We start from the raw sequence: 18,000 nt of genomic DNA, 5'->3' as shown, positions 1-18,000 counted from the left end.
CAAATAAGAATAGGCTTTTAGAAGCAGGCAGGCCACATCTTGAATGCTTTCCTGCTTAGATATTTCTTCTGCCAGATACTGTAAATCATCTCTCTCAAAGTTCCAAAAATCTCTAGAGCAGAGGCACAATGCCTATAGTCTATTTGCTAAAGCACAGCAAGAATCACCTTTATTCCAGTTCCCAACAAGTTCCTCATCTCTATCTGAGATCACCTCAGCCTGGACTTCACTGTCCCTATCACTATCAGCATTTTGGTTACAACTTTTCAAAAAGTTTCTAGTAAGTTCCAAACTTTCCGTCATCTTGTATTCTTCTGAACCCTCCAAACTATTCCAACCTCTGCCCATTACCAATTCCAAAGTGACTTCCACATTTTCAGGTATCTTTATAGCAATGCCTCACTCCCAGTACCAATTGTCTGTGTGAGTCTGTTGTCATACTACAATAAAGAGCTACCTAAGACTGGATAATCTATAAGAAAAGAGGTTTAGTTGACTCACAGTTCCAAAGGCTGTACGGGAGGCATTGCTGGGGAGGCCTCAGTGCACTTAAAATAATAGTGGAAAGTGAAGGGGAAGCAAACACTATCCTCACATGGTAGAGCAGGAGAGAGAGCAAAGAGGGAATTGCTACACACTTTTAAACAACCATATCTCATGAGAACTTTCTATCATGAGAACAGCAAGGAGTAAATTCACTCCCATGATCCAATCATCTCCCAGCAGGACCCTCCCTCATCATTGAGAATTACAATTCAACATGAGATTTGGGTGGGGACACAGAGACAAATCATATTAGTCACCATCTATCTTACAGAGTTACTGTGATGAGAAAAACAAAGTTTGATTAATAAGTGCTAATTTGGTGGTAGTGACTTTTGGGATAAAATGCTATGAAAATTTAACACCAGTGTTTATGTATATGTATTCATGTTGTGTTTTGGGGAAACATGGCAGATAGCCTTAAAAATTAAACAATTTTCAAATTTAAAAACTAAAAATAAAAATCAGATTTGATACAAAATAAGGGCCATGTAGCAAAATAAAATCCCAAAGAGTGAATATACAAATAAGCATGCTATGTGAGTTTACCAGCATAACTGATTAAATCATTACTCCCCTTAAATGCTATATTCAAAGGATTATTTGGATAGCAAATAAAACAGGAAAACTATATAGGAAATTTTAAAAAGTAAAATGCATATAGGGACAACAAAAGGTTATTTAAATCTCATTTCTTAAGATTCTAAATTATTGGTTACATAACATAAATTCATTCACAAGAAGAGTTTATCTTCTAGTATTCCATCACAGTTTTTTGTAAATCAGAGGTTGTAAAGTCCCTGACTTGACTCAATAATCAACACTAAACACATCTCAGTGCAAGGACACGTGGGGCATAATTGGGGTAACCTGGAAAAAAATATTTGGCTTCCATCCCATTCCTTTAAAGTCTTAAGGAATTTAGCCAAGTATTGCCTGAGATAAATGCTTTCAATATACTAACACAGAATTTAAGTAAAAATTTACTTTTTACAAATGTTTTACTCTGTTTGCTTTTTATAGTATTTCCATTTTTTGAAATTTTGGGGGGATTTCTTTAACCTTCAAGTTCAGGGGTGTATGTGCAGGTTTGTTATTTAGGTAAACTTGTGTCATGGGGGTTTGTTACACTGATTTTTTTTCACCCAGGTATTAGGCTTAGTACCCATTAATTATGTTTCTTGTTCCTTTCCCTCCTCCCACCCTTCACCTTCTCATATGACCCAGTGTGTGTTTTTCCCCTCTATGTGTCCATGTGTTCTCATCATTTAGCTCCCACTTCTAAGTAAGAACATCCAGAATTTGGATTTTTGTTCCTGCATTAGTTTGCTTAAGATAATGGCCTCCATCTCCATGCATGTTACTGCAAAGGACATGATCTTGTTCTTTTGTATGGCTGTATAGTATTCCATGATCTATATTTACCACATTTTCTCTATCCATTCTATCGTTGATGGACCTTTAGGCTGATTCCATGTCATTGCTATTGTGAATAGTGCTTCAATGAACATATGTGTGCATGCGTCTTTATAATACAATGATTTATATTCCTTTAGGCATATATCCAGTAATGGGATTTCTGGATCAAATATTATTTCTGTCTTTAGGTCTTGGAGGAATCACCACACGGCCTTCCACAGTGATTGAACTAATTTACACTCCCATCAACAGTGTATAAGGGTTTGCTTTTCTATGCAACCTCATCAGCATCTTTTGTTTTGTTTTGTTTTTTGTCTTTTCAATAATAGCCATTCTTACTGGTGTGAGATGGTATCTCATTTTGGGGTTTTATTTCCATTTCTCTAATGATCAGTGATACTGAGCGTTTATTTCATACGGTTATTGGCCGCATGTATGTCTTTTGAGAAGTGTTTGTTCATATCCCTTACCCACTTTTTAATGAAGTTTTTTTTGTTATAAATTTGTTTAAGTTTCTTATAGATGCTGGATAACTTGATTACTATTTATCCTGTTGGTAGCCTGAAATCTTCATGAAGGAACAACCATGATTTCTTTCTTTGCTGTATTTTGTCCTCTTACTAAGACACTTGTCTTGCAATACCTATGTATTGAATGAGTAGTAAATAAATGACTCAAAGTCCATTCTTTAACAAATACTTCATTATAAATTCTTACAAGGAATATCATAAAACAGTAAGTATGCATGAATTAAAACATAATGGTGACATTAAATGAGAAGATTTGTACTAAAAAAAAACTTTATGATTCCATTTATGTAAAGTTTACAAACACGGAAATTCACAATGTCAGATGTTAGGATATCACCATGTCTTGGGGAGAATGGTTACTAGAAGAGACCACTATTGGGCTCCTGGAAAGCCAGTGATATTCTGCTTCTTGATCTGTTGCAGGTTATCTAGGTGTCTTCAAGTTAGTGTCAAAAATACATCACGATGTGACCTGTGTACTTTTTATGTATGTATGCTATCCTCAATAAACACATATTCAGAAATAATACCTAATTACCTAGTGGGAAAAAAACAAACTAGACCATTTGACTGTTTCTCTTTTTTTTGTGATGGAAAATTGCAAGTGAATATTTTGTCAAAAGTTTTGAAGACACTCATATTCTTAGCAGTTTAGCTTTCATGAGACATTTTCAAGAGAAAGAGGCACATCATCAGTGATTATAAACCACAGATCCTACAGAACAGACACGCACTTGGGCATGACAACCTTCACAGCAGACTAACTTGTTTTCCCAATTCTCAGCTCTGTCTTCAAATTCCAATTGTGCTACCAACTTAAAAGTAGATTTCTCTGTTCCCTCAGTTATTGGCTATGAATTTAGCATATCTTTTTACAATATCTCATCCCCAAAAGATATTCAATATATTCCCAAATACAGGAGCAACTGACATATTATCCAGTAGACATAACAAGTAGTCTGATCTATCATTCTTTCTAAAATATTCCTCTTGTGTTTGAAAAACATATTGGTTTACTCAGACACTGAGTGGTGATTTTTAATCTCCGGTCAAGCCAGAGTCTTGGATTATCTTCTACTCTGAATAGCATCTATAGCATTTTGAATTAGAACCATTGATTAAAAACTGTCCCTAACCTTTCCTAAAGATAGATGTCCTACAAGCATGCTCTGGAATACATCCTGTGATGAAGAGCTGGTTCCTCCTACATGGATAGGTTGCAAAATTACATAGTGTAGATGTGTGTGTCTTTGTTTATTTATTTTTTTTAAATTTATTTATTATTATTATACTTTAAGTTCTAGGGTACATGTGCATAACGTGCAGGTTTGTTACATATGTATACTTGTGCCATGTTGCTGTGCCACACCCATCAACTCGTCAGCACCCATCAACTCGTCATTTACATCAGGTATAACTCCCAATGCAATCCCTCCCCCTTCCCCCCTCCCCATGATAGGCCCCGGTGTGTGATGTTCCCCTTCCCAAGTCCAAGTGATCTCATTGTTCAGTTCCCACCTATGAGTGAGAACATGCGGTGTTTGGTTTTCTGTTCTTGTGATAGTTTGCTAAGAATGATGGTTTCCAGCTGCATCCATGTCCCTACAAAGGACACAAACTCATCCTTTTTTATGGCTGCATAGTATTCCATGGTGTATATGTGCCACATTTTCTTAATTCAATCTGTCACTGATGGACATTTGGGTTGATTCCAAGTCTTTGCTATAGTGAATAGTGCCACAATAAACATACGTGTGCATGTGTCTTTATAGCAGCATAATTTATAATCCTTTGGGTATATACCCAGTAATGGGATGGCTGGGTCATTGGGTACATCTAGTTCTAGATCCTTGAGGAATCGCCATACTGTTTTCCATAATGGTTGAACTAGTTTACAATCCCACCAACAGTGTAAAAGTGTTCCTATTTCTCCACATCCTCTCCAGCACCTGTTGTTTCCTGGCTTTTTAATGATCGCCATTCTAACTGGTGTGAGATGGTATCTCATTGTGGTTTTGATTTGCATTTCTCTGATGGCCAGTGATGATGAGCATTTTTTCATGTGTCTGTTGGCTGTATGAATGTATTCTTTTGAGAAATGTCTGTTCATATCCTTTGCCCACTTTTTGATGGGGTTGTTTGTTTTTTTTCTTGTAAATTTGTTTGAGTTCTTTGTAGGTTCTGGATATTAGCCCTTTGTCAGATGAGTAGATTGCAAAAATTTTCTCCCATTCTGTAGGTTGCCTGTTCACTCTGATGGTAGTGTCTTTTGCTGTGCAGAAGCTCTTTAGTTTAATGAGATCCCATTTGTCAATTTTGGCTTTTGCTGCCGTTGCTTTTGGTGTTTTAGATATGAAGTTTTGCCCATGCCTATATCCTGAATGGTACTACCTAGGTTTTCCGCTAGGATTTTTATGGTATTAGGTCTAACATTTAAGTCTCTAATCCATCTTGAATTAATTTTCGTATAAGGAGTAAGGAAAGGATCCAGTTTCAGCTTTCTACTTATGGCTAGCCAATTTTCCCAGCACCATTTATTAAATAGGGAATCCTTTCCCCATTTCTTGTTTCTCTCAGGTTTGTCAAAGATCAGATGGCTGTAGATGTGTGGTATTACTTCTGAGGACTCTGTTCTGTTCCATTGGTCTATATCTCTGTTTTGGTACCAGTACCATGCTGTTTTGGTTACTGTAGCCTTGTAGTATAGTTTGAAGTCAGGTAGCGTGATGCCTCCAGCTTTGTTCTTTTGACTTAGGATTGTCTTGGAGATGCGGGCTCTTTTTTGGTTCCATATGAACTTTAAAGCAGTTTTTTCCAATTCGGTGAAGAAACTCATTGGTAGCTTGATGGGGATGGCATTGAATCTATAAATTACCTTGGGCAGTATGGCCATTTTCACGATATTGATTCTTCCTATCCATGAGCATGGTATGTTCTTCCATTTGTTTGTGTCCTCTTTTATTTCACTGAGCAGTGGTTTGTAGTTCTCCTTGAAGAGGTCCTTTACATCCCTTGTAAGTTGGATTCCTAGGTATTTGATTCTCTTTGAAGCAATTGTGAATGGAAGTTCATTCCTGATTTGGCTTTGTGTTTGTCTGTTACTGGTGTATAAGAATGCGTGTGATTTTTGCACATTAATTTTGTATCCTGAGACTTTGCTGAAGTTGCTTATCAGCTTAAGGAGATTTTGGGCTGAGACAATGGGGTTTTCTAAATATACAATCATGTCATCTGCAAACAGGGACAATTTGACTTCTTCTTTTCCTAACTGAATACCCTTGATTTCTTTCTCTTGCCTGATTGCCCTAGCCAGAACTTCCAACACTATGTTGAATAGGAGTGGTGAGAGAGGGCATCCCTGTCTTGTGCCAGTTTTCAAAGGGAATTTTTCCAGTTTTTGCCCATTCAGTATGATATTGGCTGTGGGTTTGTCATAAATAGCTCTTATTATTTTGAGGTACGTTCCATCAATACCGAATTTATTGAGTGTTTTTAGCATGAAGGGCTGTTGAATTTTGTCAAAAGCCTTTTCTGCATCTATTGAGATAATCATGTGGTTCTTGTCTTTCGTTCTGTTTATATGCTGGATTATGTTTATTGATTTGCGAATGTTGAACCAGCCTTGCATCCCAGGGATGAAGCCCACTTGATCATGGTGGATAAGCTTTTTGATGTGTTGCTGAATCCGGTTTGCCAGTATTTTATTGAGGATTTTTGCATCGATGTTCATCAGGGATATTGGTCTAAAATTCTCTTTTTTTGTTGTGTCTCTGCCAGGCTTTGGTATCAGGATGATGTTGGCCTCATAAAATGAGTTAGGGACGATTCCCTCTTTTTTTATTGATTCTGAAGGAATGGTACCAACTCCTCCTTGTACCTCTGGTAGAATTCAGCTGTGAATCCATCTGTTCCTGGACTTTTTTTGGTTGGTAGGCTATTAATTATTGCCTCAATTTCAGAACCTGCTATTGGTATATTCAGGGATTCAACTTCTTCCTGGTTTAGTCTTGGAAGACTGTAAGTGTCCAGGAAATTAACCATTTCTTCTAGATTTTCCAGTTTATTTGCGTAGAGGTGTTTATAGTATTCTCTGATGGTAGTTTGTATTTCTGTGGGGTCGGTGGTGATATCCCCTTTATCATTTTTTATTGCGTCGATTTGATTCTTCTCTCTTTTCTTCTTTATTAGTCTTGCTAGTGGTCTGTCAATTTTGTTGATCTTTTCAAAAAACCAACTCCTGGATTCATTGATTTTTTGGAGGGTTTTTTGTGTCTCTATCTCCTTCAGTTCTGCTCTGATCTTAGTTATTTCTTGCCTTCTGCTAGCTTTCGAATGTGTTTGCTCTTGCTTCTCTAGTTCTTTTAATTGCGATGTTAGAGTGTCAATTTTAGATCTTTCCTGCTTTCTCTTGTGGGCATTTAGTGCTAAAAATTTCCCTCTACACACTGCTTTAAATGTGTCCCAGAGATTCTGGTATGTAGTATCTTTGTTCTCATTGGTTTCAAAGAACATCTTTATTTCTGCCTTCATTTCGTTATGTACCCGGTAGTCATTCAGGAGCAGGTTGTTCAGTTTCCATGTAGTTGAGCGGTTTTGATTGAGTTTCTTAGTCCTGAGTTCTAGTTTCATGGCACTGTGGTCTGAGAGGCAGTTTGTTATAATTTCTGTTCTTGTACATTTGCTGAGGAGTGCTCTATTTCCAATTACGTGGTCAATTTTGGAGTAAGTACGATGTGGTGCTGAGAAGAATGTATATTCTGTTGATTTGGGGTGGAGAGTTCTATAGATGTCTATTAGGTCTGCTTGCTGCAGAGATGAGTTCAATTCCTGGATATCCTTGTTAACTTTCTGTCTCGTTGATCTGTCTAATGTTGACAGTGGAGTGTTGAAGTCTCCCATTATTATTGTATGGGAGTCTAAGTCTCTTTGTAAGTCTCTAAGGACTTGCTTTATGAATCTGGGTGCTCCTGTATTGGGTGCATATATATTTAGGATAGTTAGCTCTTCCTGTTGAATTGATCCCTTTACCATTATGTAATGGCCTTCTTTGTCTCTTTTGATCTTTGATGGTTTAAAGTCTGTTTTATCAGAGACTAGTATTGCAACCCTCGCTTTTTTTTGTTCTCCATTTGCTTGGTAAATCTTCCTCCATCCCTTTATTTTGAGCCTATGTATGTCTCTGCGTGTGAGATGGGTCTCCTGAATACAGCGGACTGATGGGTCTTGACTCTTGATCCAGTTTGCCAGTCTGTGTCTTTTAATTGGAGCATTTAGTCCATTTACATTTAAGGTTAAGATTGTTATGTGTGAACTTGATCCTGCCATTATGATATTAACTGGTTATTTTGCTTGTTAGTTGATGCAGTTTCTTCCTAGCCTTGATGGTCTTTACATTTTGGCATGTTTTTGCAATGGCTGGTACTGGTTGTTCCTTTCCATGTTTAGTGTTTCCTTCAGGGTCTCTTGTAAGGCAGGCCTAGTGGTGACAAAATCTCTAAGCATTTGCTTATCTGTAAAGGATTTTATTTCTCCTTCACTTATGAAACTTAGTTTGGCTGGATATGAAATTCTGGGTTGAAAATTCTTTTCTTTAAGAATGTTGAATATTGGCCCCCACTCTCTTCTGGCTTGGAGAGTTTCTGCCGAGAGATCTGCTGTTAGTCTGATGGGCTTCCCTTTGTGGGTAACCCGACCTTTCTCTCTGGCTGCCCTTAAGATTTTTTCCTTCATTTCAACTTTGGTGAATCTGGCAATTATGTGTCTTGGAGTTGCTCTTCTCGAGGAGTATCTTTGTGGCGTTCTCTGTATTTCCTGGATTTGAATGTCGGCCTGCCCTACTAGGTTGGGGAAGTTCTCCTGGATGATATCCTGAAGAGTGTTTTCCAACTTGGTTCCATTTTCCCCCTCACTTTCAGGCACCCCAATCAGACGTAGATTTGGTCTTTTTACATAATCCCATACTTCTTGCAGGCTTTGTTCAATTCTTTTTCTTCGTTTTTCTTTTGGTTTCTCTTCTCGCTTCATTTCATTCATTTTATCCTCAATTACTGATACTCTTTCTTCCAGTTGATCGAGTCGGTTACTGAAGCTTCTGCATTTGTCACGTATTTCTCGTGTCATGGTTTTCATCTCTTTCATTTTGTTTATGATCTTCTCTGCATTAATTACTCTAGCCATCAATTCTTCCACTTTTTTTTCAAGATTTTTAGTTTCTTTGCGCTGGGTACGTAATTCCTCCTTTAGCTCTGAGAAATTTGATGGACTGAAGCCTTCTTCTCTCATCTCGTCAAAGTCATTCTCCGTCCAGCTTTGATCTGTTGCTGGCGATGAGCTGCGCTCCTTTGCCGGGGGAGATGCGCTCTTATTTTTTGAATTTCCAGCTTTTCTGCCCTGCTTTTTCCCGATCTTTGTGGTTTTATCTGCCTCCTGTCTTTGATGATGGTGATGTACTGATGGGGTTTTGGTGTAGGTGTCCTTCCTGTTTGATAGTTTTCCTTCTAACAGTCAGGACCCTCAGCTGTAGGTCTGTTGGAGTTTGCTTGAGGTCCACTCCAGACCCTGTTTGCCTGGGTATCAGCAGCAGAGGCTGCAGAAGATAGAATATTTCTGAACAGCGAGTGTACCTGTCTGATTCTTGATTTGGAAGCTTCCTCTCAGGGGTGTACTCCACCCTGTGAGGTGTGGGGTGTCAGACTGCGCCTAGTGGGGGATGTCTCCCAGTTAGGCTACTCAGGGGTCAGGGACCCACTTGAGCAGGGAGTCTGTCCCTTCTCAGATCTCAACCTCCGTGTTGGGAGATCCACTGCTGTCTTCAAAGCTGTCAGACAGAGTCATTTGCGTCTGCAGAGGTTTCTGCTGCGTTTGTTATTGTTTACTGTGCCCTGTCCCCAGAGGTGGAGTCTACAGAGACAGGCAGGTTTCCTTGAGCTGCTGTGAGCTCCACCCAGTTCGAGCTTCCCAGCGGCTTTGTTTACCTACTTAAGCCTCAGCAATGGCGGGCGCCCCTCCCCCAGCCTTGCTGCTGCCTTGCTGGTAGATCACAGACTGCTGTGCTAGCAATGAGGGAGGTTCCGTGGGCGTGGGACCCTCCCGGCCAGGTGTGGGATATGATCTCATGTTGTGCCTGTTTGCTTAAAGCACAGTATTGGGGTGGGAGTTACCCGATTTTCCAGGTGTTGTGTGTCTCAGTTCCCCTGGCTAGGAAAAGGGATTCCCTTCCCCCTTGCGCTTCCCAGGTGAGGCAAGGCCTCGCCCTGCTTCAGCTCTCGCTGGTCGGGCTGCAGCAGCTGACCAGCACCGATCGTCCGGCACTCCCCAGTGAGATGAACCCAGTACCTCAGTTGAAAATGCAGAAATCACCGGTCTTCTGTGTCGCTCGCGCTGGGAGTTGGAGACTGGAGCTGTTCCTATTCGGCCATCTTGCCCATAGCAGAATTTTTTAAAATAATGTTTCCAAACTGGAAACAAATCAAATATCAGTCAACAGGTGGATGGATAAACAAGTCATGGTATATCCATATACTGGACTACTATTCAGCAGTAAAAATTAAAAGCAATGTATTAATCCACAAAATATGGGTGAATCTCAAAATAATATGCTGAGTGAAAAAAGCCAGAAAAAAACAAAGTACTGCCTTCCTGATTAAATTTGTGTATAAAATTCTAGGGGATAAATTTGTATGGAAATTCTAGAAACCATAGTGACAGAATGCACATTAATAACAGTGTGTATGATAGAGAGAAAGGAGGAAATTCAACAGGGCACAAGAAAATTTGAGGGGATGTCATGTAAATTTTCTTGATTTTGGTTTTAGTTTTATGGATATATACATATGTCAAAATTCAACAAATTATATATATATACACACACACATACACACATACACTTACACATATATACATACATATGTCAAAACTCAACAAATTATATATAAATACACACACACACTTACACACATATATGCATCTGCCAATAAATTGTAAGTGCACTTTTTAAAATTAGAACATAAAATAAACTGTATGCTTTCTATAAGATACACAATTCAAAAATAAGGAACAAAACATCTCAAAATTAAAATAATGAGAATATATACAATACAAGCTCCAATAAAAATTATCATATTATATAAAGCAAACACTATTTTGAGGTGACAAATATTAATGGAAACAAAACATTTTGTAATATTTAAAGCGTCAATTCAACAGAGAAATATAACAATACTAAATTTATAGGTTTTATAATATACTTTAAAATTATATGATGTCAAGCTAACAGAGCTAAAAGTGAAAATAACATAACCCACAATTAATTTTGAGATTTGAACATAATTTTGTGAGAAACTGATAGAAAAAGTTGACCAAAAATCAGTAAAGAATAGAAGATCTGAAAAACTTCACAATAACATTTTTCTCAAGTGCATGTGAAAGATTTCCCAAACCATCTGTTGAGCCATAAAACAAGTGTCTGTAATTATCCAAGAGTGAGATCATGTGTTTTCTTTTATGATCACAGTGAAATTTCAGTGAAACTCAGTAATAACTTTATAAGTAGACAAACCCTGAATCCTGGACATTAAGAAAGTTACTTCCAGATACTTACTTGGTCAAAGAAAATCATCAAAATGAAAATTTGAAAGTATCTTTCAATGAATTACAGTAGTGTTATCCCATGACAAAATGTGTGCAATTCAGCTACTACTGTGTTCAGAGGAAAATGTATATACAGATAGTTTGATAAGCAATGAGCTAAACTTCTTTCCAAAAAGCTGGCAAATGAACATTCAGTAAAACCCAAAGAAGGTAAAATAATGTAACCAAGAAATAGAAAACATTAAGAAAAAAATTCACAAAAAGAGAAGCTTATGTTTTTAAACATAAATTGACAAACACCTTACTAAACTAATTAAGGGGAAGAAGTAAAGAATGGACTGATAATATAAGAAATGCAAATATTGCCATTATTTCATATTCCATGCATGTTAAAAGGTTAAAAAAGGCTTCTCATTAATAATTCCATGCCAATAAACCTGACAATTTGAAAAACACAACTTATCAAAATTGATATTCAAAAAGCCAAAATTTGCGTAGCTCTCTACTTACTAATATATTAAATTAATCCAAACCTTCCCATTGAGACAGCTCCAATAGCAGATGGTTTCACTGGCAAAATTTTTCAAACATTTAAGAAATAATACAATCTTACACAAACTTTTCCAGAGAATAAAAAATGTTAAAATACCTCGATACACATTTTATGAGCTGGCATAACTAGGTATCAAAAACCCTAAGGAATATTGCAAGAAAGGAAATTTACAGATCAGTATCTCCCAGGAATAAGGACACAAAAAAACCTCAGTGTAATATAAATTATTATAATCTAGGGTTAAATGAGTATTGTATCTTATTAGCATTAAGTAAAAATTATGTCAATAAACAAATATTCATTCCAGGAGCATAAAATTGCCATTAAAACTGAAAACTCACGAATACCATGAGCCATGTTAACAGAATACAGAGAAAAAAATTATATCAGTATCTCAATAAGTGTAGAACAACCATTTGATAAATTCCAATATCTATTCATTAAATAACAACAAAGAATATTCTCAGAAAACCAGGAATAGAATGTTTTCAGTATAGTAAAAATTATATGCAGGAAAGCAATAGACAAACAGTAAAAACTCCCAGAAAAAAAAATACAATAAAATATTGAATGTTCTCTTTTGCAGGATGAAAACAAGATAAAAATGCCCATCACCTCCAATTCTATTAAACATATTATTAGACATAATGTAGTAAATGGTCAGTGCAATAGAGAAAATGAAATAAGGCAATAAAATAAAATAAAATAAAATAAAATGTATGAGAAAGTCCAGGCACAGTTGCTAACACCTGTAATCCCAGCACTTTGGGAGGCTGAGGCGGGTGGATCCCTTGAGGTCAGGAGTTCAAGACCAGCCTGGCCCACATGGTGAAACCCCACCTCCACTAAAAATAACAATACAAAAATTGGTCAGGTGTGGTGACGTGCACCTGTAATCTCAGCTACTAGGGAGGCTGAGACATGAGAATCTCTTGAACCCAGGAAGCAGAAGTTGCAGTGAACCAAGATTACACCACTGCCCTCCAGCCTAGGTGACAGAGCAAGACTACATCTCAAAAAATAACTATGAGAAAGAAATAAAAATTATCATTCTTTACAGATGATATATTTATGCACACAAAAAACAAAATGATTCTGAAAATAAACTGTTAGAAATAATAAAGATTACTGAATAAAATGTTAATATAGAGAAATCAGTTGCATTTCTAGAGATTAGTACCACATAATTGTTTACACATTTTACAGGCATTATTTTCAATAGCACAAAAGATACGAAATTCTCAGAATAAATTTAGAGAAGGACTATATCATATACCCTGTTCATGAATTGGAAGACATAATATTATGAAGAGTCAATGCTCCCCAATTTTATTTATAAATACATCTAATGCAATCTTAATGAAATCCCACTATGACCTTAAACAAAAATTTACCACTAATTTTAATGATTAGCAGTGAAAATGACCTAGGATAACCAAGATGATCTCAGGAGTGCAAAGCTAAAAGAATTACAGTATTAAATATCAAGAATTATTTTAACACTACAATGCCTAAGACAATGTGATATCCATGCGTGAATCTAATGGAACAGAATAAGCAGCCCAGACAGATATATAACAACACTTGATTTTGAACCCAGATGCCACTGAAATTTGGTATGGAAAGGATGGTCCTTTAATTAGCACTTCTTGCTCCACTGGACATTATATTAAAAAATAAACTTTTTGGCTTCTACTTTACAGCATACAGAAAAATTAATTACATATATACTAGAACATAAATTTGGAGGTGAAATGTGGCAGGAAGTTAAATTGAAAATTTTAAAAAATGGTACAATCACGTTTATGCTAAAATTTCAAGGAAAAGTGTTAATTCTTGTTTTTTCAAAATTCATAATCCCTAATAAAATGTAAATAGGTATTACATTTAACATAGGTTTCTCAGAATCTGTATTTACTACCTATACCTTTATTAACACGCTAACATAGAAAATCATTCCTTGACACAATGGCCCAAGAATGAAACTCAAAAAATGGGAATGAAAAGACCCTTATTTTCAACATATTAAAATTTGTATGATTTTTTAACAATAAATGTTTAATGCATATTTCCTTGGGCAAATCTTTAAACCTAAGAAGTTTAATTTCACTGATTACACTTTAAGGGGTAGTATATCCATCCAGTTTTTGGGTTTTATCTCTTAATTGTAAAACTTTTATAGTTTTAACATAGGAGGAGAGAAAGAAAAGAAGGGAGTAGATGAGTGAATGAAGGCAGGAAAGAGGGAAGGAAAAAGGAGAAATAAAGGGAGAGAGAGACGGTGAGAAAAAATTGTTAAGTAGTAGAGTTCCTCTTAGGTAAAAAGAATAGTTTGTATTTAGGAATCCACTTTACTGGTTATATTTATTAATTCAGATAAGGTCCTTTGCGAATAGTTTTTGTAGGATGTGACCAGAAATTATTTAATGAATTTAAAAGAAATTGAATAATTTTATGATGGACTAGAAGGAAATACATAGCAAAACTGAGGCATTATAAAGAATTATGAGAAGTTAAAAAGGAATTTTAAAGCTGGGGCAATTTTACTTTCTATTTAATTTACTTATTTATTTGTATATTTTCTTTTTTAAATTGACATATAACAGTTGTACACATTTTGGGGTGCACATATAATATTTTGATATCTGTATACAATGTGTAAGAATCAAATCTGGGTAATTGGAGTATCCGTCACCTCAAAGATTTATCTTTTCTTTGCGTTGGGAACATGACAAGCCTTTTCTTCTAGCTATTTTGAAATATACAATAAAGTATTATTAACTATAATTTTTTTTTTTTTTTGATACGGAGTGTCGCTCTGTCACCCAGGCTGGAGTGCAGTGGCGCAATCTCGACTCACTGCAAGCTCCGCCTCCCGGGTTCGAGCCATTCTCCTGCCTCAGCCTTCCCAGTAGCTGGGACTACAGGCGCCCACCGCCACACCCAGCTAATTTATTTATTTATTTATTTTTTTGTATTTTTTAGTAGAGATGGGGTTTCACCATGTTAGCCAGAATGGTCTGGATCTCCTGACCTCGTGATCTGCCCTCCTTGGCCTCCCTAAGTGCTGGGATTACAGGCGTGATCCACCATGCCTGGCCTATTAACTATAATTTTCCTACTGTACTATTAAATAGCAGAACTTCTTCCTTCTACTTGTATTTTTGTAGCTCTAACCAGCTTCTCTTCGTCACTCCCCCTTGCTGGTAGTGTTGACACACAACTTGCAGGGGGTCTACAGTAAAGTGAATACCCACAGATGTCCTGTTCGAGTAGTATTTGGAGAAAATCAAGGGAAAAGAGAAGAATACCATGCGTCACTGGTGCATGGCTGAGAGAAGGGAAAAAAATTGGAATTCAGATAGGCAGGTCATTGAGAAGAGAAGTGAGGAGCTAATATAAACATGTGGAAAATTTGCAAAAATCTATGGAAGATCACTGCTTTCACAGGATGAGGGGTAAGGAAGTTCAAGCCAATTTTCTTTAAATATCAAAGGACTGGGTGACCTTTGATATTTTAGTTGCAATATAACTAGAAGGTAGAATAAAGAGTAGAAGCAAATGACCTCTAAGGCCTCATCCAGCTTCGAAATGCTTTGATTCTAAGAGAAGCATATGACTGTTTAGCAATATATCAAAGACTTGCCAGTGTGACTGTGGTTTGGGCCAATTATTGCATTTATTTATGGTTTGGGAACTTCATTTAGGACTTGAGGTACAAGACTAAAATAACTCAAGTTCAAAGAAATAACAGTGACATTGACATTTCACACAATCAGCAAATCTTTCAGGGAGTTACAGAATGGCAACATTTAGAAGTAAGGGATTAGTAGAGAAAACTGTCCCCAAAGCCTCATTACAGAGTAAATCAAACCTGACCTGCTGGCCCAATGTTGCTGTCACATCAGAAGAGAGACCAAACCACTGAAAATGGCAAATGCAGCAAATCCCTTATTGCTTCTTTAGGGTAAAATAGAAAGAGAGAGAAATAAAAAGCCTAAACCAAGCCATTCTGCAAGTTCATAAAACTGGGAGGCCCTAGGTACTGCCAGTTTTTCGATCAGATTACCCAAGATAGTTTGTAGTTAATTATCAAATGCAAAAATCAATGTCTGCTTATTAACTCTGAACAGAGAAGTTTTAAATGTTTGTCATAAAACTCATCTAGTTACCTTAATCAAAAGTCCAATGATATGCAAAAGAGGTCACTCATGCTTAACTCTTTACATGCTGACATTCTCAGATAACAGAGAGAGGCACTATATTAACCATGATAGTAACATGAATAACAGAGGAACTTACGAGTCCCAACACGTTGACATATCTATAGTGCCCTTATGAACATCATTCTATGATTATGGAGGACTGACTTGGTTGGGCAAGATCATATATAACATATGAAAAGGAAAATGTATATTTGTCATTAGAATCACTACTTGAACTCCAAGGAAGTGCCAATGATTAAAAACCAGAAGGTGTCATACCCTATGACAGACATATTTTATCGTGAAGAAAGTAATCACCTTGCTTATAATTTCTGTTTTTGCATTCCAAACTATAGATTATACAGTAGGATGAAATGCAAAAAACTAAGGTTTAGGAAATTCAGGCTCCATTTCTAGTTTGGCCACTAACTATCTGGGTGACAATCAGCAAGTCACTTCATCTCTTGGGCTTACACTTTCCACACCTGTAAAAAGAAAGAGGTAAATTTTGTGACCTCCCTTCCAGATGACAAGGTTTAATGTTAATTTTCTACTTTTTCATCATCTCTACATTTATAATGTAGAATTCCATTTTGAATAATCAGAGGAGATACTTTCTTGGGTCTAAAGACCTAAGGCATATCTAATCATTCATTTATGTCTTACAGAACCACGTATATCTCTCTTTTTCCAACTTTAAATGTCCCACTGTACTCATTTAATTTGAAGGAGTGTTCCCACTGAGCTCTGTGTGAAAAGAAATTGCCATCACATGAATATTTACCCATCACATTAAACTAGACATGAAAATATTCCAACCACTCCACTCATCCTATTAATATTTCAGCCTGATGGATATGGAAGAATCACTGACTCGTGATCTCTTTCCCAGCTGGTCTCTGCAGAAAGAACTGGAACAATGTGTACATACATTTCACTTACTAATTGCATAACTAGATATTTCAAGATTACTCTGACCCTCTGCAGAGTAAGATACACTGTAATAAAAGATTTCTATAGGAGAGGCTACTCTAATTTTTCAAGATCCAAGGATTTGTAAGTTAGAGTCTTTTAAATTGCAAGAGACAGAATACCAATTTCTAGTTGCCTCCGAAAGGACAGTAAGGATGCAAGAACATTTTAGCTCTTATATATGAAAAAAGTAGGTTCACTTAACTTTGTGCAAGTTACCCTCTTTTCATCCCACTCCCCATGCATTTTCCACCTTTCTTCAGCCTTCTCCATGACACTGGAGGATGATTTCTGTTAATTGCCTCACTGACTTCCTTGAAATTGAGTGATGACAAAGGGAGGTACCAGCTAGAGACTAAAGAGCTAACTAAGAAAAATACCAGAACATTTCCTTTCAACTCTCTCCATTCTTTAGGGCTGTGTCTACCTCTCTAGCGCTGACACCCCCACAAGACACATCATGACTATTGCAGCTTTTACTGAGCTAGAATAGCACTATTTCTTTCCCTGGTTCCTTCAGTTCCAGAGATGGTAGTAACAACTTTTCATTTTCTCTAGACTTTGAGTGCCTCATCCTTTCTTATTTACTCCTTTTTTTTTTTTTTTTTTTTTTTTTTTTGAAACCGAGTTTTGCTCTTGTTGCCCAGACTGGAGTGCAGTAACGTGATCTCGGCTTGCTGCAACCTCCGCCTCCTGGGTTCAAGCAATTCCCCTGCTTCAGTCTCCTGAGTAGCTGGGATTATGGGCACAGAATTTTGTTAGTCCCTTCATAAATATTTGTACCATATATATATACACACACACACACACACATATTATATATATAATATATGATATATATAATTGTACCATATATATATTTATCATAAGCTGTCTGGAGTGAATTCTGCTTCCTGCAGGCCTTGGCTGACATAAGCTATGGTCTAGAGTTTAAACCATGTTACAAAGACCTACTCTCTATTGCTCAGGTTTATGTTCCTTCATCCTGGCTCAGGTGGAAGCAAGATGGTTACTAGTAACTCAAGACATACACCCTTCCATGTTGGTGTCTAGAAAAAGAACATTTTTTTTTCCAGAAATTTGAATAGGAATATTGAAGAAGCACTAATTAGGTCAACTTGGGGCATATGGCCATGTCTCAACCAACGTTGTGGCCAGGGCAATGAGATGCAACTGGTCAGACAAAAAT

At 36.8% G+C, this 18,000-nt stretch overlaps 1 protein-coding gene across 16 annotated transcripts in view; it reads left to right on the top strand.

The window, feature by feature from the left end:
* The window catches only part of LOC139357469 (endogenous retrovirus group K member 6 Env polyprotein-like), a 340,316-nt gene that overhangs the window by 304,128 nt on the left and 18,188 nt on the right, over positions 1–18,000 (top strand). The window contains exon 11 of one of the 16 annotated variants that reach the window (XM_071074824.1): positions 9,811–14,378. The exons of the other annotated variants lie outside the window; for them this stretch is intronic. The gene's annotated coding sequence lies outside the window, so the exon portion shown is untranslated. Of the gene's footprint in view, positions 1–9,810; positions 14,379–18,000 lie in introns of those variants that run through there. 16 annotated transcript variants of the gene reach the window in all.

The sequence above is a fragment of the Macaca nemestrina genome, chromosome 12, assembly GCF_043159975.1.
Source record: "Macaca nemestrina isolate mMacNem1 chromosome 12, mMacNem.hap1, whole genome shotgun sequence".
Classification (NCBI taxonomy): domain Eukaryota; kingdom Metazoa; phylum Chordata; class Mammalia; order Primates; family Cercopithecidae; genus Macaca; species Macaca nemestrina.
Note: the sequence above shows the minus strand (reverse complement) of the source record. Positions and strands in the feature narration are given on the sequence as shown.